Here is a 14,498-nt window from a genome sequence, read left to right on the forward strand (position 1 = left end):
AATCCAAACTTCAAATAGGATCCAAGGGAAGAGGTTTGTTGTTGTGCTTATCTAGCAGAGAAAACAGACTGTACATAGAATCTGAGAAGGAAAGAAATTCAGCAGCAGCTGAGAGCAAGAAAAAAAAAGTAATGAGTTAGGGGGAAAAAAATCAAATGTGAATTAAGTTCAGGAAAAAAAATCAATGTGTAAAAATAAAATGTGTCCAGGACAGTTAAAGGAGATATAAGATAGTTACTAGACAGAATGATATGGGGAGAAATGCAAAAAACATGAAAGATATGGCTTTTAGTTTCCACTTTTGAAAGGTTAGAACTTCAAAAGAAACTCACTAAAACAAAATAAAATGTTTCTCCTTCATGCTGAAGTGATTTGGCCATAGGTGCCCATGTTCTTTTTATAATTTTGTCCTCTGGAGAGTTTGAGTCGTCCTAAAGCTCACTCCAGGCAGCCACTCAAGCTCATTCACCTCAATGATTAGCAAGAGGCCTGCAGTGCACTGAAATATTATAAGGAGCCTATAGAGGAACTAATCGTGAGCCAAACAGGTTACTGCCTTGGCAGGATTCCTCTTACTGGTTGGTGAAGATAAAAGGAGGATAGGTAAAGGTTAGTATTTCAAAGTGAGTGTCTTGGATCTTAAAATATTTGGTGAAATTATTCAAGAATAGTTCATTCATGTGAAAGCAGTTTCTGTGTATTGCTGTCAAGGTCAATGAAAGCTAAAGTCTGATGCTGGCCAAGCAAGCAAAAACTGCCTGTGGGCTCCCTTAGCTTACAAAGCTGGCGACCAGAAGCTTGACACATTAAAGTCTGCAGGGAGCAGGATCAGGAACTCACAGGCTTTCTTGGGTCAGTTTTATTGTTGTTTCAAATTGAGCTAAAGTCTCCAATGTCATCTGGAGAATCACAGCATGTATTTCATGAGTGCTGGCAATACAACTCAAAACCCACCTGGACACGTTCCTGTGTCACCTGATCTAGGTGGATCTGCTTTGGCAGGGGTGTTGGACTAGGTCACCTCTAAAGGTCCTTTCCAATCCCTCCCATTCTATGATTCTATGATCTTACTCTGTTTGGACTCGGGAGCCCCTTCCTCCCCAGCTGCTCACCCTGTGATGGTGGGCACCTCACCCAGCCCAGACTTCACAGCCAAAATCAAACAACAGTGTTAAGGTCCGTCAGTCAGCAGGTGGAAGATAAGTTAAATATTTGTCTTCTCTTTCATAGCAAAATTAATGTTTCAAGAAACAAGTTTTCAAAATGGCTGAGATATCAGGCAGTGAGATGAGGGGTACTTGTGGGCTCTCAGCTCTGCCACAATCACCCTGAGCCAGGGACTGTGATGGCAGTCTGCTGCTGTGTCTGGGGCACTAACACAAACCTGGTTACAGAGCTTGAATGATTATGTAACCTGCTTATGGGCCTGTGTTGTAGCAGACTGTGACTGAGACCAGCTATCAATTACATCTTCTGAAGCCCATAGCTCAAAGCATGGAAACTCCTTCTTTGAAAGGAATAAATGCAAACATTTGTGGAGTCTTAGCAGGTCTTGTTCCTGATTGATTCTTTAAGACCTGTATGGGTGTAAGTGCTCAAGCTTCAGTAGCTTAGTGAACAATAGCTGCTAAGGAAAGGTTACCAAAAGTATATTCCTTGAGGAAAGGAGGAAAGCTACAAGAACTGGGCATTCAGTGAGGTTGGTCATTCCAAGTTTGGCAGCTGGAGGCAAACTGAGATTGCCTTATTTCATACAATGTGGTAAAGGTTTTAGACTTAAATTTTAGAGATTATTATCTGGGAGCTCAAAATCATATGCCCTCATTGAAGGAATATGTTGTCATCTGAGTACAAACCAATGCTCCTGTGATATATTTATCACCAGTTTTGAAGGCAAATTAGAAGGTGAATAATCTATTGGACTTGACAGTAATTTGGAAATGCTAACACATGTAAAGCACTGGAAATAAGAAGTGGGTTTCTGCTGATTTGCAGTGTCCTTGGGCAATTTGTAAATTCAATATGCGTCCTTATTGTTATGGGATTTCTTAGTTTTCTGGGGAAATCAGGTATGGACAACTGCCATCCAGTAAAGGAATAGGAAAGGATATCCACTGATAACTGGTATTTTCAACCAGTGGTATTTAGTAATGGTGTATGATATGTAATTCTTACAGAAGTCCCATGCATGGAGTTTTCTGAGACCTCTGAAGCCAGACAGTGCACTGAGTTGATGCTGGACCAGCATGACATAAGAAAATAGGTGCAGAAGTGTGATTCCGGATGTCATTCCTCTCTCCATGAAGCAAAGGTACTTCTCCTTTGGTGAAGTGTAAAAAAAAAAAGTGTGCTACATACTGAGGTCAGTTTGAATCTTGTCTTTATTTCCTGCCATTCTGATGTCTGGGTTTTGTAGCCTGCTGTGTGATTTTACTGAGCTTGTGAAATGTACATACTCTGACTTAAAAATCTGCATGTTCCCATCTGTACCCTGAGGATATCTCAAAAGGAGGGGATTCAAAAACTGGGGGAAGAAAGGTTTCATGAATTTTGCAAACTTTTTCCTTTAAATGTTTTTTTTTTTTAGTACTTGAGTGATGCTTACAAATTACTTACACCATGCACTAGAATTTAATGTGTTACACAATAAAGAGTATCTACTATTCTTTGTGTATTTCAATACCAGTGTTTTCCTTATCTGTTTTCCCCAGCTTGCCATTTTGTGCAGTAGAGGTTCTGTCATGTGATACTACTCTGCACAGAGGGAAGTCGGAGCAGCCCTGCATGCTGCTTTACACCACTGGTAAGCACTTAGAGGATTTTCTTTGGTCATAAATGCAGTTTCATGACGTGCATTTCTCCTCTCTCTTGCATGTTGAACATGGCATTTCAACAACTGAACATTCAGTGGTTGTCAGTGAAAGAAGGATCAGAATTAACAGCTTATGTATTTCTTTGAAATGGTGTTTTGAGCTCTGATATTTGTTTGTAGGCACTCCAAACTACACTCTCTTGTAAATGTGTGTGTGTAATTTCTGTGAACGTCAGCAATGATATCATTTGCATGCTGAGTGAAGGGTAGACTGTATTAGTTGCCTTCTAGATTTTACTGTCTTCATGCAAGATAGTAAGTGTCTACAGTGTTTTCCAGGCACTTAGAGACCTTTGTAGAATTAGGAAACGTTGCGTTGTAAATATTCATGTTTCAGGCTGTTGTATATATACTGTGAAAACACCCAAACCATTGTATCACAGACCATACTGAAATATAGCAGTTACCTAATTCCTACTCCTGTGGCTCTGTAAAGGAAAATAGGAATATCTCAGGGTAGATTCATGCTACAGAGTAAAATCATCTTGCCTTATTTTAAGCAATTTATTCTAATTTGTCCTTTATCTTTGCCTTCATTGGATGGTTCATTCTGTCTTTAAATAATTGTCTAAAGTTTCCTTTTACATGTGGAAAAGGACTTTAGACACCTAATTTTTAAGTGACTGAAGTTATACAAGAAGAATCCCTTTCTTATGTCCCTGCAATTCTCCTAAGCAATTAAGACTTTTCCTTCCACCCCCTCACCCTATATTTTTCCAATGCCTTTAATTCCAGATACAGGTTTGGGCCCTCTTCCAGGTGCTGTGCTTCTCAGTAATGGGTGTGATTTCTCTCATGTGGGAATTCTGAATAAAATTACCAATAACATACTTACATTCAATTAAATCTGTTTCAACATACACATCGTTTAGCCACTCAGTAGGGAAATCCTGTCTGCCACGTTCAAGGAATGGTGATCGATACGTGCTCGCTAGTAACATGTCTGCAAATTTCAAAACACTGTTAAGAGTTAGGTGATGTAGATGACTTTGTCTTAGTAAATTGTAGTCTGACAGCTTCGCTTAGCCATAATCAATTCCCATCCCTGTTGTTCAAAGGCAAACTGTCGAGCAATTTAGTTGCTTCTGACTCAATGTCAGAAATCATGAAGCGCCCCATTCTTGGGAGAGAAGTGATCTGGACATGATCAGAAAATGATCAGGACATGTTGTCTCAGGTTACATTGAAGGGAAAAAAAAATCACAGTCCGGTCTGGGGATGAACTAAATGCGTATTCTTGCCTCTGGAAACGCCATACACTGACACAGGCAGGATAAAATTATAAAAACAAACAACTCAGCTTATCCATGAAAGGGAGGTTTCAGATTTGTGCATGCAGATCAGAAAGATGTGAAAGGCAACCTGTGATTCTGCTAAATTGTTCTGTGTAGGAAAAGGTTGAGCTTTGGCTGCAGGAAGGTTGAGTAAGGAGCCAGGTTGAATGCAAGGAGAGTCCTGTCATCTGGATGTACAGAGCTTCACCCGTGTCCCTGCTGGTGCAGAAGGTAGGCAGGTGGGAAAACAGGGCAAGTCTTTCATCGGTGTGCATTCACTGGCCAACAGGCTGAAGGCAGCATGGGGCTAGAAGGTGACTAGCAGAGTCTGTTTTGGAGTCCTTAACCAGGCTGGCCCATTAATACTACATATAGGCATCTGTCTTGGCTGGTGCAGAGGGGTAAAGAAAGGTGAATGTTTCCTGTGCTTTTCCTTTAGCTGTGGAAGTCAGGCTGCACTTGCATTTGGATGCTGGATATATTTGAGCTGAAACGTGCCTATAGGCCAGCACTTGAAATACCAGGTAGACAAAGCACTGTCTCTGTCATGTGAATAATTTGATTAATACTTACTTCTTTTCCTAATAAACCAGTCTCCTGCCTCCCAGTGAGCAGGTAAGGAGTGGAAATAAAGTCGCCTTTATGGTTGGAATAAAATGACTAGGATGACAAATGTGGGTCAGGATCTGTCAGAGCTCACAAAAGACCCAGAACCAATCAACCTGATTTCCTCAGCTGTGAATACTCAAGTTAGACAAATGTATAATGCATCCAGCTCGCTCTAACGTGTATGTGCAGCCTCCATGCTGGGACTACACTCCAGGCTTTTGAAGTTTAGCCAGTAGCCACTGCATTTCTGGTTGTTTAGCACTTGCTAAAGAGGAGCTCAGTAGTTCCAGGATGAATTTTAATTTTTGCCCTGGGAAAGAAAGAGAGAAAACAAAAAACTAACCAGACCAGCAGAAAGCCTTTTGGAATAAGTCTTATTTTATAAAGGAAAGATCTATAAAGATCAGACATGATTTTTTTTTCCCTTCACCTGACCTGAGAACCAGCACAGTTTTGTAAAGGTTTGTTAAAGTAGGAGTTGGGTGTAAGAATAGCTTGAAAGGAATTAATAGATGGAAAATGAAGCACAAGGGGAAATCAAAAACAGCACAGAGGTTTAAGCAGCCTGTATAATGCATACTACTACTGTAGACTAAAGCAGAATTGCAGATGGCTTTGGTGTTTTATAGCATGTCTAACTATAAAATCTATAAGAATATTTATCATTTCTCCTTCTTTCCTTCCTTCTCTCCCTTTTTCTTTTTCCTTGCAACTGGTTGATACTGGGAGGGGAAGGGGATGAGGGGGAGGCTGGTTTTAGCCACATTAATTGTGTGTTGCACAATTTACCTTTTCAGGAGGCTGCATCAACATCCCACCTGGTAGTGTTGTTTACAAGTAGTTTTGCAACTTTTCCATTCCGCTCCCTTGTTTTCGTTACGCATAGTGTGATGATGCCAAATGACATTTTCGGTCTGAATTGGTATTCCTTGTGGTATCTCCTCAGGCCTGTTATGCTTTGGCTGTTTGCGTTACCTGTTCAGACACCCACACGTGGTGTGGTTGTTTTCATTTGTGACTGAGTGCAAGATGTACACTGGATGTCACAGGAATATGTTTAGAACTTCCATTGATCTCTTAACTGCAAATAATCATTATAGCTGTAAAACAAATAAAGGATCATAGCTCAGAAGATGCTGTTCAGTTTTCCTTCTGAAATGCACAACGTGCAGGTTTGAGGTAAAATATAAAAAGCCTGAAAGGTTCTTAACAAGAAGGCAAGACAAGATATCATTAGGCAAGCGCTGTTTGGGACAAAAAATAGCTTCATGTCTTTGGTTCTTTTAAAAAAGAGAATAAAGTACAGGTAGCTATGGGAAGTTGGTTGGCTTCTGTGATCCCTCAGCACTAACATAGTACTCTATAAATGTTCTGACTAAACAAGGGGGTTTGCTTCTCAGTACAGTTGCTATGCAACAGTCATATAGTTTGCTTGTTCTACCTCAGAGATGGCTGCATCTTGCATAGATAGTTTAAAGAGTTTCTAGGCATGTCCCATGTTCTGTGGGATAACATGTAAAACATTCTCTTTTTCAGTTATTTAATTTTATGTATTAGCTATCTGTTGGGAGAAACCTGAGTTTGGGAGAGGAGTTATTTGAAAATATATACCAAAATTAGGTTAGATTGCAACATCCTAATTCCTGGATCCTTGGCCCCTTTAATCCTTGGCCTTTCTTAAGAGAAAGGATAATTTCCAAGATCTGGTGCAAAGTGAGTGTTGTTTTACAGGAAGAAAGGCGATCCAGTGCTTCCCTGCACTGACTGGGCTCTTTTTCTTGTAGGGCTTCCTTGGATGTAATGCTGGGCAAGATACAGGGGGCATGTCCTTGGTGCGGATGCAGCTGGCTCCAGCACTGCTCCTCAGCATCTAGTCCTCTTCCAACAAGCCCTGCTGAGAGTCTGAGTTCAAAAATAGCCCAGTCTGAGCACAGACCAGCCTTGTGCCTGCAAGCATGAGCTGTCACAGCTGTATATTGCCACACTGGAAGATGAGGTTAGGTCAGTGCTAGCGCAGGGAGCTCTGCATTTGTGCAGCTTCCTTCTACTCTGTCCTTAATGTCTCTCTGCTTTGGGCTTCCCTCTGTAAAAAGATTGGTTACCCTTTTCCAGCAGGTTTTCAAAAGATAAATGCATTGACCAGTACGGTGCAGTACTGGAGAATTATTTGTGTATCTATGGGTTTTAGATGTAGATGATTGCTAGTTGAAGCTTGTCCTTACAGACCCAGGAATGCTTTTAGGTCCTTCCGACCAAAAGTTCTGGTGCTCATTAGAAACTAGTGGTTTACATGCTTTAAATAGTTATTCACAATCATTCCCATCCAGAAGAAATATGTAGGACATAAGCAGCATTATCCAACAGCAATGTGCAGTGTACCATGTTGTCTTTGGCCTCACCAGCTTCATACTGTTGGCCAAGCACTTTCTGCTGTAGTGCTGTGCCTGATAATGATGACAGTGGTATATCAGTAACATTGCACAGTCTTTGAAAAGTGGGGGGAAAAAAGTGTTTCTGTAGCTCATGCCATCATATCCCAATTGTTTTGGCATAATTATTGAATGCACACAAGAGCAGCATTTTCTTTCCCCTGCAAATGAACTGTAGTTGATGTTGCGCTATTTTGGTTTTGTTTTCTGTTTAACATTCCTCTGTAAGTGCAGCCCCTCTGAGGCTTGAAGTGAGACAAAACTGAACCAAAGTGACTTTGTTTTCTCTGTGTAAGAGGATGGACGCTGAGTGATAATGACATATTTTGCGTGTGAGCAGCAGGTGCGAGACCAAGCGTCTACTGCGGATTAAAGTAAATATGTTTTTTTCTATATTTAACTGATATGTGACAAAGAAACAATGTTTAAATGTCAATTTCCATGTTTTTTTGTGTGTCTATAATTATACATTCTAATGTGCCAAGTAGCTACTCACTGAAGTTCAAATTTACATAGTAAAGTTGTGCATAACAAGACAAACAAGATACAGTCTAGCATTCATCTCCATGCATCTGGCTCGCTTCCACCCAGCAGTTACACTACCAACAAATGAATGTTTTCTGCTCTCTTGAGTTCACATAAATAGCTGTAAATTCCTATAATTAACTATGATAAGTCACTCCCCACTATTAAAACAAAGACATGTTTGTTTATCGGTCGTACTTGCATCCACCACTCTTAACATTATCATGTCGACTGCTGTTTTTTCACTGTGTTAAACAAAGCAGAAATATTCCTGTTGGGCAATGCCAGAGTCCCAAGGGCAGCCTCAAAAGCAGGAGCACCGGGCTGCCGCCTGCTGAATGCTCCGCTTCTCTGCTGATGGCTGTTTCTTTTCCTCATCCTTTACCACACCCCATCCAGTACTGTTTAGGTGGGCAGTGAGGGCATTGGGGAGCAAGGCACGGCTCGAAAGCAAAGAAGTAAATGCAGCTGAGCTATCAAGATGAGTTAGTTTTTATGGGAGCTAAGAATAAAGCAGTTCCTATGAACATCTGATTTTCTGCATGTCAGGCCTACATTTAGTTGTAGGTTGGTTGTGGCAACGCTGGTCCAGGTTTCACTGCGTAAATTATTTTTTCTGACATTCAACAGAATCAGTAGCGATACAAAAATATTTTGTTCTGAAATCTGATTGGGGTTTTGGGTGGGTTTGAAGGGGAGAGTTGACTTTTTTGGAGGGTGGGATTTTGTGAGGGTTTTTAATGAGGCTAGGAGCACTGAGCTTTGCCCCTCAGCCTCACTTTTCTTCTCAATTGTGTATTTATTTTATAATCCTACTCTTGGAGCTTAGCACAAGCTGCTTCACTTCTTTCTCATATCCATTGTCTTCTGGATGCTGGGGACTATGGCAGGACACATTTTTCACAGCTTTCAATGTCTCAGAAGTAATGCATTGTTAAGAGATGCTAAGCACAGAACCAAATTAGGCACCCAAACTGCAACTCCCATGAAGTACTGAAGAGGCAGGGGTAAGGGGGTAGGAAATATAACAGTGACAGTTTTGTTTTGCCTACATTTTCTGTGGAAAAGTATTTCATAAGTTATGTTGAATTGGAAAGCTGGTCATAGATCTCTGTCTACATGGGAGATCTTCCATGCTCTACAGATTATTTGAGAGTGGATGTGCAATACTGACAGCATGCTGGTAGCCAGAAACAGAGGTCATTCTCCACTCTGGCATCTCTATTCCATCGTCTTCCCAGCACATGGGCCTGTTAGTTGTGTTATGAGTGTAGTCAGAGATTTACTCTTTTGAGAAAATAGCTGTAACAGAGAACTTTTTATGTGCTGACTGGAAGACATTAATAGTTGACCATCTGAAATAGCAAGAATGCTCAGAAGTGCATTGTGAAATTTAGGGACACTGATAGTTTAGTGGTTATTGGTCACTAAAAAAAAGTATAAACAATTCTCTTTTGAGCTAGTTTCTTTGGATAGTAAAAATAAGTCTTTCTCTTCAGGTTTTAAAAGCAGACTGTTATATGTAACTTCTTCCTTCCTTATGGTTTTTGTTATACATAATTACCATGCATGAAGAGCACAGCAAGTGGATTATGCAGCAAATTCTGTTTTAGCCATGCAAACTCCCAGTGACACTGTGGGCTCTAACAGCAGTGAAGATGTGATTACAGATTTTCATGTTAATATTGGATGCCTTAAAGACTGCTGAAACTTGTTCCCAGGTCAGCAGAACCAAAACAAACTAAGACTTCACTAAAACAAAGAGGTGGTGTTAGGATTTTCTGTGAAAAATAGAGAAAATGAAACCCATGAAGCTTATTATCATGCTAAAAGATTTAATGCTTAAATCTCCACCCCAGACCAAGGTGCAAGTCACTCCCAGGTTTCCCAGACTGTCCTTATCGCTTGGCCCCTGATATTAGTATCGTACTTATATTGATATCTACAGACTCCAAACTAGTTCTGGTCTCATTATATTAGGTGCTGTGTATAGTCTGTGGCAAAAGATGGAATATGTTGCAGCTTTTTGAATAAGACAGAATGCAGAAGGCCAAGCCATCATTCCTCATGTTACACTGAACAACTGAGGGGCAGAGGGATGCAGTGACTGCCCCAGGCTGCCCTAAAGGCTCTGCCTACCAGGGACTGCTGCTCAGCCACTGCAGGAGAGGATGGTGTGCAATGCCTGTTGCTCAGCTGAGCTTTTACATCCTGTAATGGGCAGAGTCAGCATGTGGAGCTCAGCCTGGAGCTGAATAGTTTGTTTCTAAACAGAGCTTATCTTCCTCATATAAATGCAGTCTCCTCTCCTGCTTCTCTCTAAGAAACATATTGATGGATCAATGGAATTTTTCAGCTGTAAACTCTGCCTTTGGATAAAAACAGTCAAAGGGTTTGTTTAGAATTTCTACCTTTTATTTTAAGTCCCAGTTTCATATTATTTCCAGGAGGAAGAATAGAAAGAAGACAGTTTGGGAACATGGACTTTTTTCTCCTCCCAACAGTAGATTTGCCCTGGGACCAACTTATTTTACGTGAGCTCAGTACAACTGTAAAAGAAAGAACTAAGAAAAAGGCCAACAAACGATAAAGCACAGCAAAAACCTACTTAAAATGCCACAGAGCCTCATTTGTCTGTAATCCACCTCTATTTAATAGAACCCCTTGTGTCCAATTCACCTTATATTTTTATTAATCTTTGTGATTTTCTCTAATGATCCTGTTATAAAGCCATCACAGCACATGGCACAGGGACAATGCATATAAAAAGTTAAGAATGCATTTAACTATCAGCCATTGATTAGCATTCTTGGTGAGCTTAAATGCTACTTGGGAAAGGCTTTCCATCAAATTCAATTGGCTGCAAATGCATTAAACTTAATGAAAGTCAAGATTTGGGTATATATGAATGTTTTTTCTTAAAGGAGGTGCCCTTTCCATGACAATATGAGCCCTTGCTATCCAGCCTCCTGTTGCAGTGTTAGAGGGTGGCAAATGGCAATGTGTGTGACCCACACATAGCTTTGACTCAATTTCCATTCCACATAGTTTGCTGTAAATCAGAAAAAATACCACTGGCATCAGTGAAATTGCACTGGTCTTGGTACTTCTTGCCATCTGCAGATGCAGAGGAAATGAAAGATATTCTCTTTTGGTAAGATCTGGCAGAATGGGTCTCTGGGGAATCCAGCAGCAGGCTTTGGGAAGGGAGGGCAGCCTGATCCATCTCCAGATCATGGAAGAATTCAGTGGCAGAATCAGACACTAAGGCCAAGTAATAGAAAAAGGCTCCATCAGACTCTCCCAGGAGTTCAGGTGTGATGAGTGTAATGTGTCAGGTGCTCCATGTTAGCCACACAGAGCACTGTGTGATGGGCAGAAGGATATGGACCTTCCCATGACTATCCTACTGTCACATTGATTTAAACTACATCCCTCTGACCAGGAATATATATGAAGAGCTACTGTAGGGAAGGAATGTGGTGCAAACTCAGACATTGCCTGGTCACGAGGAGATACCAAGTTCACATAGCCAACCCCCTACTTGCATTTTAATCACAAGAGCATCATTTCTCAAGGTTGTTTTGTTCTTCTGTGAAATTTGTCAGATAGTCACAGGTCATCCTTTCAAACAGAAATGTGATATTTTATCTTTCCTAAGATGCAACAAAGATCCTTCTAAAGGAAGCCCATTTTCCTCCATATATCTGAGAGACTCCAGAGTCTGCAGCATGTGAATCCACTGTCCCCTCTTCATAGACTATAGTGTAGTCTTTAGCTTCCAAACCTGCTCTTTTCTGCTCTCCAGACTTATTTAATTTACAGTAGTTTGCTTACTGGTTACCACACATATTTTGTTTGGCATGATTTTTTTTTCCAAAACCTTTCCATAAAACTAAAAATACAACACACTGAACAAACTGCTCCATTACCCAAAGAGAAAAACTTACTACTGAAACTCAGGAAAGTATGTTGTGAGGTATTCATTTTAACTTCAGCTTCTGACATAAAAACTCTGAAAACCAAAAAAATTTTGGAACATGTAATTAAAATAATTGTAGGTGTGTGAATGCCTACCTCCAAGCAAGGAATTTAATAATACATTAAAACCTTTATTTTTGATTCTAGCAAAATATACAATTATATCCATACAAGCTGCCATTGCATCACTTCTTGGGTTCGTGGAGAAAACTTCACCTACTGCTATTTCTACTACACAGCATGATATTATTACAGTCTTTACTTAATTTAACAGAGCAATGTGCTCTCCAAGATGCTGAACTGAAAATGGCACATGCTTTCCTGGTAAGATTGTATTTACTATTGATTTATCTTGCCCTAGAGAGTTCTGGTTTAACATTCCAGTGATAATTGACCCTGCTTTATTTAACTCTTTCAGAAGTGCATCCTCATTCCCAGTCGTGCCTTGATGCTAGAAGACACTGAAACACTAATTTAAACAATAAATTTACAGGTGACTCATTTGTACAACATTTGTCATTTCTAAGAATCAGTAAAAAAGCAGAAGACTCTGCATAAGATATGATTAATTAGCTCATTAAACTCCCTTACTTAACAGAGGTTTTTCAGATCTAGATTACCGAGGGAGAGTCATCTAAGCTTTCTAAGTACCACCTTTGTTATATTGCAGGCTTACAATTAGTGATGCTTTAGCAGGCATCTTTCAAACTAATACCACTGTCTACACTGGAAGAGGTATCATTTCATCATGCTCCAACAGATGCAGTGCAAATTAATAGTCTTGTATTATTCTAGTCCATGGAAGGTTCTTCTGATGCTTCACTGCGATCCCCGTTGTGCCCTGAAGTTTTTTATGTTGTGTTAGTAAAATGAAAGATGGTGCCTCTGTCTACAAAATATGCTTTTCCAGGATGACTCTGATGTCTGCAAATATAATTTTAAATGCTTCCATTTCAAAAATATGAGTTGAAAAGATCTCCCAAAAAACAAGTCTTGTGATGCTGACTCGGTATGTCTGGTCTTTATTAGAGAGCTATAACTGGTGTCGGGCATGTACTGCAGAGATAGGACCATGTGCACCCCTGCTGTTATTTAAAGTATGTTAAGAAGATTAAATAGAAAATACAGCATTTACATATGGCATTTAAAAAAAGCCTTTCTCGTTGAATTGGTTTTTGGAGATAATAGTTCTTGGCATTGTTCTATAATCTTTCTTTTTCCAGGAACTGTATGCAGTATAGCTGTCCCTGAACACTTGAGTGACCTAGAGATTTGTCACAAGTTAAGTTGCACATTCAGGATCTTCAGCTGTAAGCTTTGCTGTTGCAGGGAGATGTGTGGGTTTCAGAGCAGCCCTGAGAGTCTGGTTTCGTAGACTTAATCTGGAGAGAAGGAGCAATATAAGTCTAAATCTGTAAACATACATTTGAGTACAATTAGTTGTACATTATTTCAACTCTAGTCTTGTGTGCATGTGTTAGTAAGTCAGAAAGCTCCTTGGACTTGGTGCAGAGGAATGCACTAGACCAGCTCAAGTGCATATGCTGAGTGAGCAGGTAAAGTACCAGCAGATGGCATCCAAGAGTGTGCATCCCTGGGGGTGCAGCTCTTCATGAGCAACTGCTATACCGAGATAAAAGAGGCAAAAAGTGCCCCCACTTTTCCTAAAAACACTTTGATGTCTCCTGCTTCCAGCATGCAACAAGTCACCTTCCACATCCTTCTTTAACTTACCTTGTTGCCACTTGTAAGGTTTTGGAAATGATGGTTTCCAAATTAGGTTATTGATTCCCTTAGAAATGACCTTGTTAAAGGGTGATGTTTCTATCAGCATTTTATCTGCTTTGTATCCAGGCAGATCTGGACACGAGTTTGATTTTGTTCCTGCTGTGCCCTCCCACCCAGGTGGGACTGCATCTGGATGAGTTTGAAATGGCTGCACTAATAATGAAGAGAACTTCATCCTCTGTATGGTTACACCAGCACCAAGCGCTTAAACTCTGCAGAAGCCTAGATCATAGAGTCATTGAATGGTTTTATTTGGAAAAGACCTTAAAGAACATCTAGTTCCAATCATCCTGCCATGGACAAGGACACCTTGATTAGAAGGATTAGACATATGACTAGGTTTGTATGCAACATATTTATTTTTAGGCTCACGTTTTTCACAGTTGTAGGCTGCTTTCGTTTCTTTGGAAGCTGTGGGGCTTTGGCCCTGCTTGGGTGAAATCTAAAAATTGTAGCTCTCTTAGCCAAGATACCTTTGGCTTAATGTTGTTTACATACCAGACTGCAATGTGTGAGGCAGAGGAGGTGGGTGACATCTGAAAGACACTTGGGCTTACCCCGTGGTTCCATCGTTGCCCCGAGAAGCGCGATTCCTCTTCCGATGGCGATGCCCTACTTCATCACACCATGCTGACTTAACTAATCTCAGAAGTGGCAGCCATAAATACTGATAATTAACATTAACAATTAACACTTGCAATGTGAAAAATGATTCCTCCTGCCTCCTTCTTGAAGCTATCCGGTAATTATCACAATCTGTTTTGCGTAACTGCAGTATGTGCCACTCGCTCTCCTAGCCCACTCTTCTGCAGTGCTGATGTGTGCTGGGTGCATACACACCCAGATCAGATACTTGTCAATGTGCCAAGTAGGTGCTTGCATGTGGCAGTGCTACTGTACTGTTACTTTAAACATCAAACCATGATCTGAGAGATGGGACAAAGCAAGGGCAGAGCCTCCATTCAGGCTTACTGCTGTCCTTCTGCTGGTGCAGCAATGTAACACATATTACTGAGCCAA

The 14,498-nt window shown here is 40.5% G+C and overlaps 1 long non-coding RNA gene across 1 annotated transcript in view; it reads left to right on the forward strand.

The window, feature by feature from the left end:
• Positions 1–2,737: 2,737 nt before the first annotated feature.
• The window catches only part of LOC133626753 (uncharacterized), a 103,759-nt gene continuing 91,998 nt past the window's right edge, over positions 2,738–14,498 (forward strand). Inside the window, exon 1 of the long non-coding RNA XR_009819750.1 lies at positions 2,738–2,803. This is a non-coding gene — a long non-coding RNA (uncharacterized LOC133626753). The remainder of the gene's footprint in view (positions 2,804–14,498) is intronic.

This window comes from Colius striatus, chromosome 14 (genome assembly GCF_028858725.1).
Source record: "Colius striatus isolate bColStr4 chromosome 14, bColStr4.1.hap1, whole genome shotgun sequence".
Lineage (NCBI taxonomy): Eukaryota > Metazoa > Chordata > Aves > Coliiformes > Coliidae > Colius > Colius striatus.